Source organism: Gobius niger (genome assembly GCF_951799975.1).
Source record: "Gobius niger genome assembly, chromosome: 4".
Classification (NCBI taxonomy): Eukaryota; Metazoa; Chordata; class Actinopteri; order Gobiiformes; family Gobiidae; genus Gobius; species Gobius niger.
In genome coordinates, this window is record NC_136855.1 from 11,058,084 (window position 1) to 11,080,708 (window position 22,625).

Below are 22,625 nucleotides of genomic sequence, written 5' to 3' on the forward strand. Positions count from 1 at the left end.
TAAGGATATAGAGCGTTCGTCCTCCTTGAAACCACATATTGAAGTTGGGGATCAGTGAATACGAGGCTGTCAATCTGCGCTATCGACCCGTTTTGACCCCCACCAGCCGCTCTCTCACTGACGACATTCACACAAAGCCAAAGTGAGCGAAGTGTCTTGCCCTAAGCACATTTTGATAGTGGATTGCAGCATCTTTCAAATGTCTATTACTCCTTTTGTGTGAATAATTCAACTTAAATCGAAGCGGGCCTATGCTGTTGTAAGTTGCATCACATGTCTATACATCTTTCACAAGGCATTTTCCAATCTCGCCTCATGCTCCCGCTCAGCCGAGGGCAGCCACACTTGACTGGCTCCATCTCTTGTTCCAGTCAGAGAAGAGACGGGGATGATACGGTGGAGGCGAGTTTCCACTGTGTCATCGCTTCAACACACAGCTGGGGCTCACGCTGCTATTCGGTGAAGGTTTGTTATTAACTCGACCGTAAGTCTTGTGCAGATGGGGCAACGGGAATTCGCGCCGCGCTGCTTTGCCGTGACATCTGTCCAAACACCACTCGTGCTTTTGCCACTGTGTATATTTTTGTAAGCATAAACGGTCAGCATGTGATGTTTTGCTTTTGGCGGGCATAGTGGTTAGCGTCTCCCGGGTCGTGGTTTCTAAATAGACACTGGGGTAAAGTTTTGTGTTAAGGGCAGACACTGAAGCACAAGAGGCACGTCGTTTTTATGGAACCAATAACAAGGTAGACCACTCCCTAGAAGATAGTGTCATTTTAGTGCAAATAAATAAATCAAGTTATGTTATTATTATTTATTGCGCTGATTCAATGCAGCTGTTTTCTTGAAGTGACAACCAAAGCCAACATTGTTTTCAGTTTTGCACGTAAACGTTTTTAACAAAGACTTTTCAATATCTGATTAAAGTGATAGTCTGGAAGTTCAAATGTTTAAAATTTTTTATAAAATGTGAAAAAAATCTCATTTTGATGTAAAGTAAGTATTATTTTTTGTAAAGTCCCTCCTTTCTGGACTCAGCAACTAATCAGAGTCTAGTTTCCTCCCACGCTGACCAATGAGACGAGCTTTTCCTGTGAACCAGCCTCTCAGGTCCAAACAGGAGCTTTGGACAATTCTACTCCCGTCCTCATCCATCCATCCATCCATCTATCTATCTCGGGGGGAACCACAGAAGGAGAGATCCACTCCCATGGACTAACAGGCTATAGAGACCCAGGGCGAAGGGGAGCCTCTCAGCAGACAGGCCGAGATTGCACAATTTGCCTAGTCTGGCTAACGCCAGACTAAAATCACAAGTGATATTTAGTCTGGGGACCACCAATTCATTTTCTCGTAGGAGAGGTGTGGTTTACGATCGTCCATAGTCGTTTATTGGGAGCTACGAATGTCTATCATGCGTCTGCACGTAGCACAGCCAATCATATCATCGTATCCGATGACGTATGACGTACCCACTGTAAACTTTCGAGCTGAACTATTTAGAACACGGCCTAAAGCTTGATCGAAAAATACCATTGTGTCTGCTGCTGTCATGTTGGATCCGTAAATAAACTACAAGCTTACGTGTATCGAAAAGCGCGTCATCGTCTTGCCGTCCCTCCTCGTTCCCAAATCCATGCGAAAATTTTGGCAATGGTCCCCAGGCTGCTGTGCAGTTCGAAATTGCACACAGCAGTCTGGCGGTAGCCAGGTTACAATTTGCCAGTCCATGTTGGAGCTTCAGTTCCTCTTGTCCGATCCCTATAGGCGGGTTTCCTCCATTCCTCAGTGGACAGGGCTGAAGACACCAACGACCCACCACTATCACTTTAATAGTCTGATTTACCAAGCTTTGAATCCTGAATAAACATTTTTTTCCTGTAATAACTTCAAAATTAGGTATCCAAAATCACCTGTGCACACACATTTGTATTTAAGACCGTATGTCAACAAAATTAACCAATCCATTTTTCACCTTTCTGCCACGGGTTCTGATCTGGGGATGCTGCAGTGGATCAGGTTTAGGTTCGGCAACATGATGTGCCCAAAGAATATATGATATATAATATATGATACATATATGAAATGAAACAAAACGTGCAAAACATTAATTTCCCTTTGTTTATGGGGAAAGAAATCTACAGCAAAAGTTTAAAGTCGTTTTCTCGACATGTATTGTTCCTCCTAATTTTCATCCTTTATCACTTGTCTCGCCCCCATAGACAGTCAGGCCAGGACTGTGAACATGAACCACATCCATCACTTTCACTCCGTAACAAAATCCCATAAAACACGCCCGCAACATGTACGAAGCTGAGTCTGTGAGGTCACACACACGCGTGATCTCAATGGGAACAGGCTTTGGTCATGGTATTTATCATCACTTGTCAGACGTCAAAGGCTAAAATAGACCGGTCGTTTGTGCGGTTAGGCCAGGGGCAAACAGTCACGCAATCCATCACCACTGCAGCAACACAACATAAACGCCATAAAAGCCTCACTGAGCTCCTGTCAAACACGCGCACCCCGCTACGACCAGATGAGTTACAGTTACTTTAGTGATATTTTTCTCCGTTGTGCAGGAGGTTTCACGGTTTGGAAAAGAGGTTTCAGTTAGCAGCAGGGTGAACCAATGCACATCTATAGTTCAATCCCCAGGCCTTTCTGTGAGGGGTTTGAAGTTCTCCCTGTGTCGCTGGGTGCCAGGATTTCCTTTTTCACTAAAAACATGTATAAGCCAGGGTGAATAAGGGTGGTCGGAGGATCCACTGGCCCAGATGTGTGCCGCCTTAACTGAGCACATTTTCTCCAGTTCAGTTTTACACAAAAGCTGCCTCATTTGAAAGCTAAGACCTACAAAGCTGATCGTGACCTGTTTTTTGCTGCATTGTTGTCACGTTTATGAAGCCTTTTTGGCGAGTTTTTGACGTTTTTGCTGCTTTTTCATTGCTTTTTCTCATCACCTTTTTGTCGCTCTTTTGTCACTTTTTAGTCACGTTTTTGTCGCTTGTTTATTGTGTTATTGCTGCTTTTCCGGCACGTTTTTAGATTTGGGTAAAGCCAAACTGGAGAAAATATGCTTGGTTCAGGTGAGGGTCAAGAGGTTAAGATGAAGCTTAGTTGTATTATATATGATTTCATTGTACATGATGGGGGAAAAAAAAGTATTTGGTCAGTTCCCCATAGACTTTCTATAGGATTTCAGCCAAATACTTTTTTTTTTTACCCCACTGTATTATGAGTATTATATAATAATAATGACCCTACATTTTTTAAATCGGAAGATACGCAACAGTTTTGTTAGATGTATATTTACAACTTTGTTACACACCTTGGGAGGACTCGATAATGTGAAGTTTCCGACACAAAAGACCGCAAGTTTCTAATTCCGTTGTTTTGTCCATGAGTCGTGATGTAGTAGATGGCGGGGGATGGACCTCATATGGTTAAATTAAAGCGCAATTCGGTGCCCCCTCCACCAGATGGCGCTCAAAGTGGCCGCCTAAATCACCTATGCCCAAAGTCCTTCCTACTTTCCTGTAAAATACCCGCGCTCTGTTCAGTAGCTAGTGCAAGGCCTCCGTCATGCTTTTAATCTGTCAATATTTGAATTTCATATTAAAGTCTGTGGAGATTTTACTTGGACTTTTACTTGGGCACCGAGGGGAGAGCAGGACTGTTGAACTCTCAAGGTAAAACCACTTCCAACAGGATAAGGTTGTCTTATTGCAATTTATCAGCACCTTTGCACTTACGGACTATGGAAAACAGGACTCATCTTCTGACAGAAAAGGGAACACGACTACTGACAAAAACTGCCAGTTACTAGTGAGAAACGCTTTTTATCCGAGGCAATTTGAGCACCGAGATGCTCATTTTCAGATTACTTTTCTCCCACGCTCCACCCACCTCTGACAGGCCACTTTCAAGAAAACAGTAAACATCATAAAACCTTCAAAAGGCTGCTGTCAGACACGTTAGCCCGAGACTATAGGCCGCTCCCGCACATTCGTCACGCTCTCACCTGATTGGGCGGCTAATTGATTGACTGTCCGGGTGATGGATGGCGTTCGCGCTGGCAGCTAACTCAGTGAAGGCACGGTGCATTCAAGCGACAACCGGGAAGTCGTCCGTTCAGCATTTTTCAGACTGTAAAAAAAGGTGAAAAAAACAGGGTTAGTTCATCGATCATCCTGAAGGAGCTCCCACGGGCCCGAACAGTTGACCCCACACAAACGGCCCATTAGAGAAACAGTTCTTTACGCACTGTAGATTGATTTAGATGAGGGACACAATGGTCTATTCATGTTTGTTTATAAGATCTAATGTTATGGCAAATTGTTGTTCATTTCTACAGTGATTGGAGATGATATAGTGAGGGCTTAAGCTTGCAGAACGTTCGCTGTGTTTTGCGTCATGTTGGCGTAACTGCATCTTCTGACAGTATTGATTTGTCTAGTGCTCGTCACTGACATGGTCACAAAGAGCGTCACGAGGGATTATTGTCCATGCACTTTCCAAGTTGTTCATAGTGGCTGTGGATACCAACAGGTTCCTAGGTTTGATTCCCGGGCCACATGGAGTTTTAGTCTATCTGTGTCAGGGTGTTTTTTTTTCCACTTGCTACTGTTTTTCTCCCATCGCCATCAACATTTATAATGGGAACTCCCTCGTTGAGGACAAGGTTATTTACATCAGTATTCGCATACAGTATAGCACAGTATCGGAATGACGTTGTCGCTGATAACACACTCCTCAAAAGTCCCGTATGCTTCGTGAATCGTGACACTGACCAGGAGTCGTACACAACTGATAACTACCACAACATTCCTGCAGGATTCTTCTGAGAGGTAACTTTTAAAAGTTTTCTCAACGCAACAACAGCGCTAATCTTCACAACAGCGTGAGACAAATTCATTTACTGCAGCCGAATCAACACCTAAATAATCCTGAACATGCACTGGTACATTTACCCCATTTTTAACCACGAATGGACAAAAATGAATCGGTAGTGGTTCATGGTAGTTTGGTTCTCGGTTTGCATGAAATTTGAGATTTTGTGATGTTAAGTCAGGGCTGACTGATAATGTAGTTTGGGCCTATAAACTATGTGGGATTTTGTTGTCAGTGGAGCTGCATAAAAAACATGCTATTGATTGTAGCGAGCACAGTGGAAATCAATGGAATCGGATAAAGTTTGTCCAAATATAATGAGATATGCAAGCATGCTTGGTCAGTTGAGCTATTTTCAGCACTAACTGCAAACCAGACACAGCCCTATAGCAAATGTTTTTTATATATATATATATATATATATATATATATATATATATATATATATATATATATATATATATATATATATATATATATATATCACACAGCCCTAATTATGACCACGAACCAGCAGATCTGGAGATGAGTCCCCAGGTACGACACTGCTGCTGTCCAAAGCGTCTGACAGGTTGCCCCAGCACTGGATGTGTTTGATGTAGAGGACAAATTTCCCTACAGAATGGAAAAATATACTTTACACCAGAGGTGGGCAAACAACTGTTCTAATCTGGGGTTTCTGTCGTTGCTCAAGTCGAGGTTCAGCAGCACCATGTGTCCAAAGAATGAGATCGGTTGACGACCTGGACATCCTCAAAGACCAGGTTATTCTATCAACGTATTTCTTCTTTCCTGATGCCACGGGCGTATTCCAAGATGATAATGCCGGGGTTCATCAGGCTAACTTGGTGAAAGAGTGGTTCAGGGTCAGGGAACACATGGATTGACCACAATGTCCAGGTCTTAACCCCATTGAGATTCTTTGGTATGTGCTGGAGAAGAGTTTCCGCAGTGGTCACACTCCCCATCCTCAATAAAAGATCTTGGTGAAAAATGAAGGTAGCATTGGATCTTTTGACACTGAAGAAGAAGATTAATCAAAGTAGTCAGGCTTCTGCTATTGTTTCCCTCTTGTATTTAACGCATATTATATTAGAGACGCAAACTTGAAAACGCAACTGGTCTGGTCCTCTTAGCGAAACCCCCTGTGGCCCTCGCATCACAACCAACCACATTCACACATAGCCAAGGAGGATACCAGATTTAAGAAGTTTTCATCCAAATTGCCACAACTGGCCTTTGGCTGGACAATTAGCACTTATATTATACGTCGTTATGAGAGAAATTGAGACTTCATTACAGGCCGCGTCACTCCTTGAAGCCAGGGTCGTTCCGGGTGATGGACAGTGACGTGCTGAGTTGCTGTGGGCCCAATCTAACAGACAGAAAAGACCATTTGTACAGAGAAATGTCAGCGGGACTCTTGGGTCTCAGTGCAGAGAAATACAGTGATAGATGGAGGGAGAGAGGGGAGGCATGAGTCCAGAGGGGATTGAACCATCAACCACGACTGACAGGGAACGAGAGAGAGAAAGAGAGAGAAAGATCCTCCCTGTCTGTGCCACCCAGTCTGAGGCCAATTACAGCCAAACTATTGGACTCTTTTCCTACACATTTACACCATCTATACATTAAAAAGTGCAGTTTGTGACGTTCCCAAAGCTGTAACAATGGAAAGAGTTGGTGCAGGCATGGAAGGGCATTACTATGAAATACAAGCACTGGTGGAAAAAAAAACTGCAGGACTTTGTGAAAACTCTTAATGACAAGGCTATTTTTACCTCTCCAAATTACAATGAACTAAACATGAAGCAACCCCCTACTGTATAGCCTAGGTATCCCATATTTCGTGTCAGTAGTATCGTGAACTATCTGTACCCAGCCTTATCTCAGCCTTACCTCAGCCTTATGTCCATTGTGTCCATTGTTTTACCTTGAGTGTGTGTGGTGTGCTTGTGTGGTGTGGTGTGTCTCTGGGGAGGTGGTGGGGAGAGTGTGAATGCGACGATGTGTTTGTATTTGTGGGAGAACGTGGGTGTGAGAGAATGTTTTTAAATCTGTAAAGCACTTTGTGTTACGTGAAATGTATGAAAAGCGCTATATAAATAAAGATTGATTGATTGAACTATTGTCTTTTTGAACCAGGCTGTTTGAGAATAACACAATTTGGACTCACTACATGTCCTTTCCATGTGGTAGAAATGACAATAAAACTAAATGAAATGAAAGAAGACTCATTTAATTCAATAAAGACAAGGAGTGTAACATGCATCAAGCACGATGCGAAAATCGACGACAGTATTGATCGTACCGGTTTGAGTCTTTAGGCCTTCTTCGTGTATGCGCACACACCAAGCAGAGCACTGTTTCATCATCACTTACCGCTAAACTGAAGGCTGTGGACACTCAAGACCTGCAAAGTTACATCCTCCAAAAACAGATGGAGTCTGCGTGGCTTTGTAATGGTTTGGCTGCCAAGCTGCGACGAACCATTGCACCACCATACAATGTCAGAGCAGATTCATAGGCCCTACATGAGATCCAATCCTGGTGATAATCCGGGCTTCAAAAGCTTTGTTTCCATACAAGTGCAAGCATAATGTTGTTCAGGAAAAGCCCAAACACAAACCTCAAATGCACTGTGTTTTAGCTGCTGAAAGTGAAAGCTACTCTTATGAGCACATGGTCTACACTGGCTGCTTCTTTTTCCTATTTTTTTATTCTTCTTTAGAGCACTACGATTTTGTTTTCTATTTTGTTTATAACCCATTGCCAATTTTATTCTGAGATAATAAACAGTGTTATAATGAACATTTAGGCGGTTTTATTTTAAAACCAACATATTAGTGGCCGAAATTAGTTTCCTTCGCAGGGTGGCTGGGCAGACCCTTCAAGATCGGGTGAGGAGCTCAGTTACCCAGGAGGAGCTCGGAGTAGAGTCGCTGCTCCTTCACCTCGAAAGGAGCCAGCTGAGGTGGCTCGGGCATCTGTTACGGATGCCTCCTGGTCGCCTCCCGCGGGAGGTGTTCCAGGCATGTCCAAGTGGGACAAGGCCTCGTGGAAGACCCAGGGCACGCTGGTGGGACTATGTCTCCGAGCTGGCCTGGTGTCGCCTCGGGGTCCCCCCAGAACAGCTGGAGGAGGTGTGTGTGGACCGGGAAGTTTGGGCATCTCTGCTGAGACTGCTGCCCCCGCGACCCGGCCCCGGATAAAGCGGAAGAAAATGGATGGATGGATATTATTTACTTGCACCGCAAAGCACCAAACTGTGGGCCCGGCACTGTGAATCAACCTGACCGTGAGAAAACAGAACCATTAGCCTTCGGCTGCTAAGAATAAGAATTGTATGCTCCCAAACAATTTTTTATTTCTCTCACCACGAAAGTGACGTTTCAAGTCAGCCCTTGACTTGAGGCCCCAAACGTCACTTTCGTAGTGCAAGAAGTAAAACATTTATTGGGGAATTAATTGGGGGCGTACAAGCTGTGCGGAGCTTTTACCTTCTCATTTCACTGTTGTTGTTGTTGTTGTTTTTTTAGATCCTGCACGCCTTTCATTTTTGTGATGCGTGTGTCTGCTTAACCTTTACAGGAATAAGAATTGCCCAGCATGGCACTGGGCCACCGTTTGGGTGAGATACCTTTGGTAGGACATGTTTAACCAAACCTTCGAGTAACCGCTCATGGAGGGAAAACAAGCAATATGCAAAGCTTCTTTCTGATAAAACGCTCAAAACCTAAATCTGTCTCTTTTCTCCTCCTTGTTCACCCATAAACCTGCCTTAACTTTCTCATTGCGCCACTTCCCCCAGCGTTACGGTAGGAGGCCGGTCTGACAGGGCATGCTTGGCTGCTGGGCGTGTTTTCACTTCGTGTGTGTGCGTCCTGTGGCTGTCAGCGGCTGCCTCTCTGCTCCACACACCGGGGCTGCCAGCGCGCTCTCTCCCCCCCCAGACAGACGCACGTCCTCAGCGGCGCCGATCACCACGTCTCAGTCTGCCCCCACTGCGCAGCGCTCCCTGGATCTTTAAAAAAAACACCCTGGTCCTTTTTCTTTTACCATCCAATCGACAGCAGCAGTTAGTGGGAAGGAAGGGAGGGAGGATCTTTCGGCGGGAGCGCAGGAGGCAGCGCAGCGGCACAGGGGAGGCTGAGGAGCGGGGAAGGAGCAGTCCCAGCAGCGCGGAGACGGGGACATCGGATCTTTGGGCGCCACCAGGTAAGAAGCGAGCATCAGTGTGTGTGTGCGTGTGTGTGTGTGTGTGTGGGGAGGAAACTTCTCTGAAACAGTCTAAATGTCACACTTAATCAACTTTTATATCTGCACAATGTTGTAATAAGTTATTTGTCAACAATCTAAAGGATTATTTTTTTTTGTGCCCCATCTTTAAATCAAATGCTGATAATGATAGACACCAAAATCATCACGAGCACAAAGCATTTTACTTGGTGCTAACAAAAGATGTTTAGTCTACACTTTTTGCTTTAGCTCTTAAGCTGATAATCCAATCCCAAAGCAAAGTCTCAGATTCTTTATGGCTAAATCCAGAGTACAATAAGCCTAGAAAGACTCTCTCAGATCTAGAAAATATAACTTGCTACCGAAACCCCCAGCAACCTGTCCCCAAACAAACAAGTCTCGATTAGGGCCATTGATTTTTGAACCAGAGCAAATATAGTTATACGTTTATGCCTTTGTATACTGTGACCCTTTCTGCTTTCTCCATTTATTCTCCATTTATTTCATACCTGACAATCTGTGTGCTTGCTGGCTATAGCGTTGGGAAATAGTTTTTTCTCTGCATTTGGCCCCGTTACCTTTTGTCAAGCTCTTCGGTTGATTTCAAACACAATAATGATCCATAAATGTGCAAAATGCAGCATCCATATAATGTACTGCTGCGTGTTGTGAGAACAAACCCATGATATTCGTCTAAATCAGACTGAAAGACTTACAAAGTACAAAATCAGGACCAAAATTAGGCTTAAACTGAACTGAATTTGGAGAATGTTGAACTTATGTTGAACTTAAGTTACCATTCGTGTTTGGTCTGTGGCTGTTTTAGCATAAAAGTATCAAAAGTCAACAATAATGATCCCTGAATACCAACTGAAGATGGAAAAGACTGACTATTAAAGTATTGTTGATACTAGGTATACCCCACGGTGTTTCTATGTGTTTCTGTTGCATGTTGTGGGATGGATCGTCTGATTTACTGCAGAGTTGACAGCTCGCTCTGCTCTGGAGAAGCAAACCGGAGAGCTCAGTGGGACAGGTTAAACATGTAATTTGGCGTCTGTTTGCCTAAATTGCGGTGCACCGGCGGGTTACTGCAGGTGAATATGTTTGGCTTCCTTAAAAAAAATACTGGACCAGGTTATGACTTGCTCAATGCTCGAAAGTTTTTTTTTATCTGCTGGTTTTGTGCTCGTCTTTGTCACGGTCGTTACCTTGAAATAACTCTCAAATGTAGTGGGCCATTCTACAAATATTTCAGATTTTAATGTTTTTCTTCAGCCTCTGCCAGGATAGAAGTAGCTCACAATAAAGGTTTAGGTCTCAATTGTGGTCATGGGGTTTTTTCAGTGGAAGTAACGGCTCCTGGTTTGAGATTTTGGGGAAGATTTATGTGTTAAATGATACTGGAGTGGAAAGTAGAGATGCACTGATCCAGCCAATCTGATACTAACCGAAACTGAGAGACTTTCTTAAAAGCGGCTGTTTTGAGTGGCAAAAAAAAAGTGAATGGTCCTCTTTTCTCCGTTGTCAGATCAATTAAGTCTTTTCTTTTTTCTTGCAAACACAATGTTACAGATCAATCATCAATAATGAACTAATAGAAAAACATTAAACAAGGATCCAAGGACTTTTCTACATCCTTGGGTATATGACAGGCTTCAGGTTATAACATATAAACAACGCACATTAAGTGATCTGATCATTACAACTTGTGCATTACCAATATATCAGTTATTCTCTAACCGCATTTCATAAACTACAATGCAAACATTTATCCACTCCAGCAGTGGCTATTTTATCTTATTGGGCCACTTTAGGTGATCCAATCATAGTTTGTGTCCTGCTACAACCCTAGGGTAAGGGAAGTAACAAAAACCAAGATGTACAATGGGTAAATAAAGTTGTAATTTACCAAAAGGAGTGCAAAAAGGGTAACATCGAAGAGACACAGAACGAATGGCATACAGGCCACAAAGGCCAGCAGCCAGAATGATCACAAGTGAGGTCCTTTTATAGGAGTAGCTGGCACAGGTGACTTTCCCAGGTTCCCCCAGGTGTAGAACTGCCCCACCAACCGACCAGCATCAGAGCAACGGACCCGACCAACAGCCAGGACTCCCAAGGCAATCCACTCACAGGACCACACCAATTTACATGGTGGGAAAAATGCAAGTTTAAGCCACACACAAAGCTTATACAAAAAGGAGGGAGCCTGGAGGCCTGGGGTTGTAACATGTCCCAGGCTTGATTAGCTTCTGCTACGATCAAAGGTCTGTTTGTGGAGGTTGAAACGACTGAATTCTCTAGATTTTGAGCTTGAAGTTGTCCATATACACTGAGATTGAGTTGGTAAAAGTTGTGTGTTTTAAAATGGTGACAGACAAAACGAGTATCGGCTCCGATATCCGATACCAGTATCAAATGGGTGCATCCCTAGTGGAAAGCCTCCATTTATTGTTTGAGCTAAGTCTTATTTGAAACATGTCTTCCCTGTCATGAATCATAATAGTACAAGCTCTGTTTCTTTGTTATTAATGGGAAAAAAAGAATCCAAAGTTGAGATGGAGCCATATCACGCAGTCTCAAGTGGATGAGCCTCATGTTGCTTCGCCTGAGGTCAAAAAGCTGAATGAACCCCCTGCCAACAACAGTGCAGCCAAGACTTCTTATGTTGGTTAGTTACACTCCAATTTATTGTTTTGTATTACAACTTCTTTTACATAGACATACAAATATGTTTTGAAACGCACGAGAATCTTAATTTACTTCAGCTGTCCGTCTCTTCTCTCAAATGAGATGTTTTTTTTTCTTCATTTTTTCCCCTTTAAGTCGAGCCCCAAATATGACTTTCTTAACGCGGCAGATAATTGGTCCCTTATCAGCGAAATCAAACGTGCAAATTGTCTTTGTCTCTGGTTCAGCGGTTGCGAAATAAGTGCACCCTCGTGACCCATCGCAGCAGCATTGGGACCAATTAAGACCACATTTATTTTCTTCTCATTTCAGCTGTTTCCGCTCAGGGGTCACCAGAGTGAATCGCTCCCGCCTTTATCTAGCCCTATCCGCCGCCGCCGCCCCTGCTCTGACACTAAACTCACCCCCTCTTTCTCTCCATGAGTCTCGTCTTTGGTCTTGCTCTCGGCCTCGGGTTTCCTGGCAGCTCTTGCTCTTCAGCGTCCATCTCCCCGTTTAATCGCTGTCCCTCTTCAAAACACGGAGAAAGCAAAACACAAGCATCATCATCTTCCAATTGCAATGTTTCTGAAGATAAATCCTCTTGAAAATAAATAAATGTCCAAATAAATAATGCAAAAGAGCTCTTGCAGCCCTTTAAGCGCTTGTTCAAACTGGAATTTCCATTGGATTCCAATTTATTTTTCTATCATTCAACCTCTGTTCTTGTTTAAAACGGCAGCAGAAGCTTCATTGGGTCAGACAGAGTCGCTCAGGATGTGGATCACTGATACAAAGACATAAAAACTTGCCTTTTGAAGCTTCAAATTGTGTGAGAGAAAAAAGATCAGGCAAAGCTAAGTGACAGTGATTAGACCTGAAAGCCACCGCTACAAAATGAGGAGAGAGCAAAAGAGATTTCAAAAGTGAAAGCTTGAGCGTCCTTCACCTTTCCTCCTTCTCCTCCTCGTCTCATTGGTCAACGTTGTGGCATCGGAATTTCTGACTAGTTGCCGAGATCAGCAAAGGGAGGGACTTTAGAAAAAAATGAATTATTTAATATTACTTACGTTCTGTCAAATTCCAGGCCTAAGCGCCCAATTATACAAAATCTATGGGATTTGGAAAAGATTTCACTTTAAGGAGTTCTTTATTACACAGTGAAGCAAACCGGCTATTGCACAATTTGATAAAGTTGTTGTATTTTTGTATCTGTGTTGCCCAAAGTGTGGCCCAGGGACCAAATATGGCCCACTTTTGCTAAGTTGGCACACATTGCCAGAGATGGTGCTTTTTACTTATAAAGTTTATCATTTTAATCTAGATGATTAGAATCTCAATACCTTACATTTTAGTGCAGTGAGAAGGAGCTTTTTTAAGCTTCCAAGCCTAAATAAAAGGGTGGTTTTATGGTGGTATACACTTAAATACTCAGCCTCCAATGAAAAAGAGTCTGAACACCCATGTTTTGGACTATAGGGCTTTTTCAGGGGTGTCAAACTCATTTTGGGTCGTGGGCCGAAATTCAGCTCCCACGGTGGGTCGTGGGCCACACACAATGTAAACAGGAAAATACTATACTGTGAGAGAGAACATTTTTTACAATAAATGAATATTAATAATGAGCTGTGATTTGGTCAAAGCCCCAACTTGACTGTAGCCTCATCAATAACAATTAGTATTCATTGACCCCACACTGGGAAGCTGTTTACCACGTGGCTATAATGTGTTGTTTATATCCTGATCTCTTTTTATGTCAGTGCCCTCTGCTGGACACGTGTGGAATTCTTTCCTTTTTTTTTTTTTTTTTTTTTAAATTTAAGCTGCCCTCTAGTGGCTGGAATGAGCATTCTGGTTATTCTTTAAAAAGTCATAACTCCTCACAGGAATGGGCTGGAGACTTACTTTTTTTTTTTTTTTTTTTTTACATACTCTTTACATGGAATTTATGCTCTACAAGACAGGCCAGATCCAGCCCGCGGGCCGCATGGTTGACACCCCTGGGCTACATGTACTATAAGCTTGATTGCAATCAAATCCATATTGTAACTGTAAACTGTATGAGCGTCTTGCATTTAGTCTTCTGTGGATGATATTTGGACTTGATGAGTTTAGACCTCTTCTATAGTGATATTCTGAAATGCATGTGGTTCTTGCGGTAGTTCGGCAGTTCTACTTCAGCAATGCTCTTGGGAATATTTGAAATCTGCCCTTTGAACTTTGAATCTCAATTTGAAAACACAACTCGTAAATCGCAGCCACCCAAAACTTGCCCGTACAATTGAAATCACACATTTTCCCCCCGAATCCGTTCACACACACGAGCTTCAGAACACATCTCACCTACACTTCGCCTGACAACGCTATCGCGCCGCCGCTCCTCGCCCGGCGTCTCGTAAATTGCCGCCGCTGTCTCCCCCCGTCTCGCGGTGGAAGCTCAGGGGCCGGTGTTTTGGCGCCGTTAATGAAGCACCTCCCCGTGTTATCGCAGCGACTGTAAAGTGCTAAGAGGAGAGTTTGAAAATGCTGAGGAGCGGAGCCCGGGGGATGCACTGGGAATAATAAAAGGCTCCACTCCCACCAGCTACAAACAAGAAGTCAGGAAGTTTACTGTAGCTTAATGGTCATACAAGAGAGGGATTTTTTTCTTTTAGGTTTTAGAGCTGTGGACTATAAAAAGAACGTGCTTTTGGAGTCCAGGCAAAGAATCTGCCTCATACAGCACCATTATTAAGCTTAATTGTTTGCCAGATTGTTCCCTTCCTCGCGGAAAAAAACATTATTTTTACTTGGAACCGACAGCGAGTAAACGGCTTATTAGATTGTGGCAAAATTAGGCGTAAATGTGTGTTTGTGGTTTCTTGAACAAGTCCTCCTTGACCTTGAGTGCGACATTTACACATTTTAGAAAGAAGATGGGAAGCTCTTATTGCCTCAGGGGAGAATCGTAGAGTCGTACTTTGAAATACAAACATTCAAAGATAGAAGAAAAGGATATAAGTACAAGTTCTTTGAAAGGTTTGTTGTACATTTAACTTTTTTCGCAAAAAGACCTTGAGTATAAGCATGAGCACAATGATATAGCAGATGTATTCTCCCCCGTGTGTGGACACTGGTTGGGAAGAGGATGAGGCCAGAGTTGAGCAGAGAACGATGAGCACTGAGGCGGAGCAGAGGTGAAGCCAGGTGGAGATGAGGCGGAGGGGTCGCAGCTGGGAAGCAGGCGAGGAATTGGAGGGTAAGGCCTCAAGGGGGGGTATTAAACTTTTTGCAGGTATTTAGTAAAAATCTCAAGCACGTCTTTACTACTATCTTATACTTTGTTGGTTGGAATATAGATCTAAAACAGCTGAAGCAAAATATCCCTCAGCTTCACTTCCTGATTTTGAAACGCTCTCACCATAAGCCCCTCCCACCTCCGTCCTCTGCTGCAGCTGTTAGAGTAAAGAGAGTGTGTGGCATGTGAGGCTATGGCTGGTGTTTTCACATTGCGGTGAAAGGATTAAGCTTAGCAGTGAGGAAAGCATTTCTTAGACACGTAGGACCTCAGGAGGAGCTTTATGGGAACAGCAGCAGCTTCTTTAAAGTGATAGTCTGTAAGTTTGCAACGTGAGGAGAGATAGAGTGATATTTGAAAGTGAAAAAAATAAAAATCCTCCCATCTTTAACCAGAAAGTTTCTGCAGCACCTTTTTGCCACCAGATATAATATGAATAAATAGTAAATAATGGACTCTGCTCAGTGTGGGCAGGGAGCACAGATGTCAGTCCACTCCACGCTGTGAAACTTGCTTTCAGGTCAGAACTGAAACTCATGTGAAAACATAGAGTCCTGAAAGAGGTGCCTTGAGGAGATGACGTGTTTACCTGTAGCCTGGTTCAGTAATGATTCATTAATCAATGTGACTCAGACTGCGTAAGCCCTTCTTAGTTTGCAGAGCAGGAACAGAATTTTCAAAATTAAACGATCAAGCTCCTCCCCCTCCCTCCTGATTGGACCTGATTGGACCTGAGCCAGGTTCACAAGAAAAGCTTGTCTCATTGGTCAACATGGGAGGATACTAGACTCTAATTAGTCACCGAAGTCCACGAAGGAGGGACGTTGCAAAAAATAATATACCGGTGTATATATTATTACTTACTTTACATCAAAATACAAGACCAGGTGGTAGATATTGCACACTTTATAAAATTTGTAATACATTTACACTTCCAGACTAACACTTTAAGTTGCTAAGAATAGTCACTGGGGAAGATTCAAAGACGTGTGCAAGCTGGAAACGAGCATACAGCAAAATGTGGCGCTTGAAAATGCACATATTACAGTATTAGGGCCCTAAATTTGATATGTAAATGAGGAAATTCCTGTGGGAGTAAAACTCTTAAATGACTCGGCTGCTGATCCACTTTTGCACATGAGCAACGACCCCCAAGTATGTTTTTGATGAGAGACACACATGGCAAAAAGCCCAAAAAACAAAATTTTGCATTAAACCCCCTCTTTAAATGTCCTGGGTGATGATCGGATGATGATTGATTGTGATGCAGATAAGCCTTCCGCACTACGCCTCATGACCAGTGTTGATCATGTGCACTCTTTGCGTTGGTCCTGTACAGTTGATTTATGAATGCAGGCTCTGATGACTGTCTTGACCCGACCCTGAATGTGAAAAGCAAAACATAGCAGCGTACATTATGGGACGTCTTCAACTGCAGATGCATTAACTAAAGAAAACAGTCACAGAGATGATTAGTATGACCTTTTAAGGCATGCAGCGGTGTCCCTCACTCGAGACAGACGGGCTCTGGTGCGCGCACATGTTAATTTCCATAAATCAACACAATTACAGCGTACGACACACATGCTCCTGCGCTGTTTAAAAGCCAGGGCATCTGCTGCTGTGGGCTGAGCTCATCCTGTCAGGAAGGTTCTTTGGCATGAAGCTGAGGAGACGGCGCCCAAGTCATTTCAGTGAAAATCATGGACATGGCAAAGAATTAGCAGGGCTTCAACAGAGGGTTGTTTCGGAGATAAAGTCGGATACATAGTAAAAGTTGAGGTTTTGCATGTACAGTGGTGGGACGTGGATTTTATGAGTGGAAGGACGCGGAAGTTAAAGCTGCCTGAAAACAAGGGGCCGAGAGCAGTGGTTCCCAAACTGGGGAGGGCAAGGTCCCAGGATGATTTTGAAATATGTCATTAGTTGTTCCAAACAGTATATAAATTGAGGTGAAATAGCAAAGTCAACTCTTTAAATACACATAATTCAACCCACCTTCAAGTGTTTTACTGCTTGATGTTTCTGTAAGTGTCAACTATCTTTTTGATTGTGGGAGTCCTGTGTTATATGTGTGATAATTTTGGGCTCTGGAACGTTTTGGACCCCCTGGCCTAGAGGAAGCTCGAGGAGAAAATAGCATGGGACATCATTTTTATACTGCAGAGTCCAGACCTTGAATCTTTAGGACGTGATATGACTTTCCCTTCATCAAAATAAGACAAACAAATGCAACAATGCGATATGGCTGTGCAATATTGTGATATTATTGCGATATTTCATATTTCTGTCAAAAGAAGACTTTAAACACTACACCAAAACCGAAAAAAAAAAAATTGAACTAAATTCAGAAATGCCTCTCGAAAGTGAACTTGAGTTTGCAAAAAAACTGTCGATCTCAGTCAGATGAAGACTTCAGTAATGTTGCGATATATTGTGGCTTTTTGCGATACAGATGTTGCACCAACTGATATCACGATATTTTTTTGCGATATATTGTGCCGCCCTACTGGGTATTACCAACAACTTCACGATACGTATTCCGATACAGAGTTCAAGTGGTCTGCGATAGAGTGTCCATAATACAAAACATATTAACGGCTTTCATTGGAGCAGGGGCGGATCTAGAGGGGCGCCAGCTGCCATCCCATTGATTTCAGTCAGGTTTTGTCCTTGTCTGGAACTGTCTAAATTCTAGTGTAGCCATCAACCTGGTACTTTATAAATGCATTGATTCAAGGACTAGTTGCTATTCAGATCTTCAAAGCCTGATTCATTTAATAGTTTTTTGGTCTGTATAACCAATGTGATGTCTCATATCTGCTCTATAGAAGCTACCTGGGTGCTACAGAGGCTCACTCTCAGCTAGTACTTATAACTGTATAGCTGAATAAGGAGCCAGGTGCAAACTCCTGGGGCTCCCAAGATGATGATTTTTTATTATTATTTTTTTTTTTAACAAAAGTTTGCATTTTACCTGAGTAAGAAACCCTCCTACTTATATTATGGACAATGCTGCTATTTTATTGCCACCCCGTGATTTTTTTCTAGATCCGCCCCAGCATTGAAGTTGTTATAAGCATGTGATACATTCTGACTAAAGGCTATGGTCAGACAAACATATTTGCATATCACGCAGGTGACTCGATACGATATATACATATTGTCACGTACACCATAGCGATATTTCTGATACGATATTACTGAGCACAGCCCTAATTCCTAATGCATTTTATTGAACCATCACCTACATTTTATAGCTGCGGTTGGAGAAAGATACTCTTGGCCCATTACTGCACATCTCTCCCTCTCAGTGGTGAATGGAGAGCGTATAGGAGGCGGAGGAGGGGGGCCTCTCTGTGTTTTTCGGGCTGTAATTTGTCCTGACAGCGGTTGCATTGGCTCGCCTCTCATCATGTCTGAGGAGAGGGAGGTCTGGAGACGCCGCAGAAACTGGTGCACGCCGCCTCCTTCTCCAGATCTAATTGGAGACGCTTCAGCGATCTCCGGCTTAATTTCATTTGTGCTGAAGGAACCGGCAAAGCAGCACGACGCAATGAGACAACATAAACATTGAGATACAATATGAGGATAGCGGCAGCCGGCACGCCACATGCAGCGTGCCGCGCCGGGGATAAATTGGCTATTTCGTTTAGTGGTGCACTTGAGTCAGTGTTCATTTCGTTGACTTAATTCTTTGATAGGGCTGGGCAATTAATCGAAATTGTACTTTTTTTTCTCAGAAGCAGCTCCTAGTTTTGGAGTTTGGATGAGACAATGGGAGATTTTTGTTATGTTAAACGTTGCTGGAGGAGAGCTTTTGTTTTTGTTTGAGCTATGTATAAAAGCATTGTCAAAGTCCAGGAATCAGCATGTATTTTTCCCTATTTTTGCCCGAATTTTTTTTTTTCACACAATTTTTTCTTTATTTTGCTTCTCCCAATTTTCCCCATTTTTCACAGATTTCTTGACATTGGAGATAAACCCGATATTGTAGATTTGCAGATCTTCCACACATTATTGTTCTGTTTATTGGTTCTGGACCACAGATATTTACAGGTATCGGTATCGAAAACCAAGTATCTTTAAAGTGCTGTAACGTAACGGTGCCCAGCCCTATATAATACAGAAAGCTAAATCTATTCAACTGGGCTTCTTCTTTTTTACATAGTTGCTCCGATATTTCGAGAAGCATCCAATTCTCTTCTTCAAAGGGCCAAAGCTGTTAAGTCCATTAAACGGTAGACTGGTGGTGACATACTCCAGTGCACAGGTGTTGTAGATTGCACTGTCACCAGGCAAAACTCGCCAAATTATATTTAAAGTCTAACAAAGATTGATCTCAATCATCCAGGTAGATACAACACAGACAACAAGACAACAAGAAATAGTCCAGTTGAATCGATTAGAGATCGACCGATATATCGGTAGGGATGGGTACCGAACCCCGGGGCCCACATGTGCCGGTCCACCCGGACCGATAAGCTCCAGCCATAACGGTCTTCTTAACGGGGCCGCTGTGTTTCTGATTACACGTGCTCAAATAATCACTAAAGTCTCTCGCCGCTCTCATGGATGCTTCTGCAGCCGTGTGCGGCGGGACAGGTGCTCGCGGGACAGACCCACTGTGTTAGACATTCAAAACGTGCTTATTCTGCTCAGAACCCCCCGAGCTGCTGCTGCTAAACCGCTGTAAAAAGAGAAACGTCACGACTTCGTATTTAACAAACTTTTTCATTCACAAGTACCCGAACTGAAGAGTTTCGGGTGGAGTCGCTTTTTCCACAAACGGCGCACACGTGTGCACAAACCCAAACTAAATTAGAATATGCTGTCAAAATGAACGCTGACTTGAGTAAGAAAGAAAGCAGAAAAAGATCACTAATCATGATGGCTGCACAGTCCAGGAAAATCACAGGACAATGTACAGTCTTGTCTTGAATGAATATGAAACTATTAGAAATAATCACATGCATTTCACATCATGGCAACATGGGCTGTAAAATTTCAGCCATTTATGCTTTTCTTATTCACTCATATATAATTCAGTCGAGGAAATTTCACCTAAAACCTACTTGTCTTTGAACTTCGGGGAAGGGAGGCTACAGCAACAGAGAGGACAAGCACATTCCACTAAAACAGATAATTGTACAATCCTGTCTTTGTCTCCTCAAGGTTGAAATATAAACTTGGGATTTCTGACGCTCCCTGAGACAAGAGTGTGGCTCTTCTCATTGAGAGCAGAAGATCTCTTTTTTTCCAGAATTGACCTTCAATATTTCATGGAATAATTTGGTATCTGGGGATTAAGTCTCGATCTCAAGGTGTGTTTGAGATAACCGTAAAAACATTTGACCTTGTGAGCGAAAGAGAAGCTTTACGTGTTCCTTTTTTTTTGTTCCTTTTTGCCTTCCCAGTTTCCAAAGACATGAAAGCGTTTGAAGAATGCATCAGTCTATATTGTAGTTAATATCTGTCATTACTCCTTGTTCTGTTTGTTAATCAATAATATTTGTGCCGCCCTGTGAGGCCACTTATGCTCTGATCTTAGAAACACATCATGATTTGAATGTCCCTCTGCTAATCCTGATTAACCACTGCCCTCACCGCAGCCCACTTTCCTCTGAATCAGAAAAGGAAGAGCATGTTCTCTCATTATTACAAACTCACAAACACCAACATACAAGCCAAATGTAATCACTTTAACCGTATCCTTGTTCTCCATCCTGACCTTAGCGGTTGATACATTATATTTACGGCTATGATCTGCACAGATATAACCTTTAAAGAGCCAACTCTTCCATGTAAGTAAAATGCTGAGGATTTAGTGAGCCCTGCTAAAATTGTTCATTTTAATGGTGTAAATTTGAGACATTTTTCATCACTCTCTGTACGCCGCACACATGTGACTCCATGGTCACTTGCAGCTGGCACAACAATCAACCCAACAGAAACACTTTTGAAGAAAATAAGAAGCTGCTCTTATTTCACCATTGCAATGTTTTAGATAAGAATAACTTACTCACTTTTGATTATTTTGTTAATTCAAATATAGCAGCTTTGCCCCTCCTCTATATGTTTGTGAGGATGTCATGGCTCCACTTCCGGGCCCAACTGAGCTTTAGTTCTATTCACTATAATGGGATTTAACTGATTGTAACCTTTTTAAACATTTGAACGCAAAGAAATATGACATTTACTCTACTTGTCCATCTTCAATGAAGGTCCTTGAGTCATCTTCTCTGTAGTTGAAGTGTAGAATGTTTCGCCTCTTCATCCAAAAGGCTTCGTCAGCGACACCGACGTTCTACACTTTAACTACAGAGTACAGAGGATGACTCAAGAACTTTCACTGAAGATTTTTTTACATTAATTATCAAATTATTTTTTTCCTTACACAATGACGGTTTATTTTAAAAATTAAAAAAATCTTCATTTTACCTGGCGAAATGAGATATATTATTCTAAGTAGGTGTAAAACAGTTTTTGGTGTTGTATATGGAGCTCTCAACAGTTTGGACCCGGAAGCAGGATTTCATTAAAGGTCCTATATCATGCAAAATCGACTTTTTAGAGCTTTTAGCCATGTTGTTATGCTATTTCCTTATCAAAAACACCCCCAGAGTGGTTTGTGGCTTCATTCACGCAGCTCTCCGCAATCGTCCTGAATCCTGCTCTCTGAGCAGCTGCGCATCCCTCTCCTGGTGAACGACTGAGTGTTCAGTTGTGTCGTAACAACGGAACGGAAGTGCTCGACGTCTGTAAAGCAATGTCTTGCAGCCTGATTTTAATTTGTAAAACAGCTTTTTCATTATTTCTGTCGTAAGAGAGATGCAAAGAGAAAAAAATAAAATAAAAAGGATGTGCCCGAGGTGCTTCCAGGTCAGCTGAGGCCAAAACAAACACATCCCCTGAGTCTGAACAGATCAGTCATGTTTGCGCTGCAGCTGTGAAGATGGAGCTCGTTATAACTGGACACACCTGTTCTTTATTCTTACCTAACGATAATGTCACGGACGGAGAAAAGGAAGGAGAACGGGAGTTTATTCAACCTTTTTCAAGAAGAGGCCACTCGAAGTTGTTTTTTTCTCTTGGATTCAGCGACTATCACCAAAATATTGTTTTTCTGTGACTGTCTCTGATGGATGTTTGGTGAATCTTCGCCAGAATCAAAGTGGATTAACTTTTATAACCAACGTGAGTCCCATAATGTAAACAGCGATGGACCAGAGCGGTGAGTCAATCCAAACGCGTGTTAGCTTGTGTGTGTTAGCCATTTATGAAGCTGTTTATTTATATTACGGTAAAGTTGTATGTGCGGAGAGAGGGGGCGGAGTTAACTGAATCGAAGCGTTGTGTCTTCCAGGTTTGAAAAATACCTCCAGAGAACATAACACAAAAATGAGTGCTCGATAATGGTAGAGGTACAATATATCATATAAATGCCTATACTTAACTTTGGAATGGCTAAAATAGCATGATATAGATCCTTTGAAGTGATGGTCTGCGAGTTTAGATGTTTTACAAATATAATAGATTGCGT

At 42.6% G+C, this 22,625-nt stretch overlaps 1 protein-coding gene across 2 annotated transcripts in view; it reads left to right on the forward strand.

Annotated features, from left to right (window-relative positions):
* The first annotated feature begins 8,777 nt into the window (after positions 1-8,777).
* Positions 8,778-22,625, forward strand: part of dok4 (docking protein 4) — a 73,680-nt gene continuing 59,832 nt past the window's right edge. For both annotated transcript variants that reach the window (XM_079555049.1, XM_079555050.1), the window contains exon 1: positions 8,778-9,111. The gene's annotated coding sequence lies outside the window, so the exon portion shown is untranslated. The remainder of the gene's footprint in view (positions 9,112-22,625) is intronic.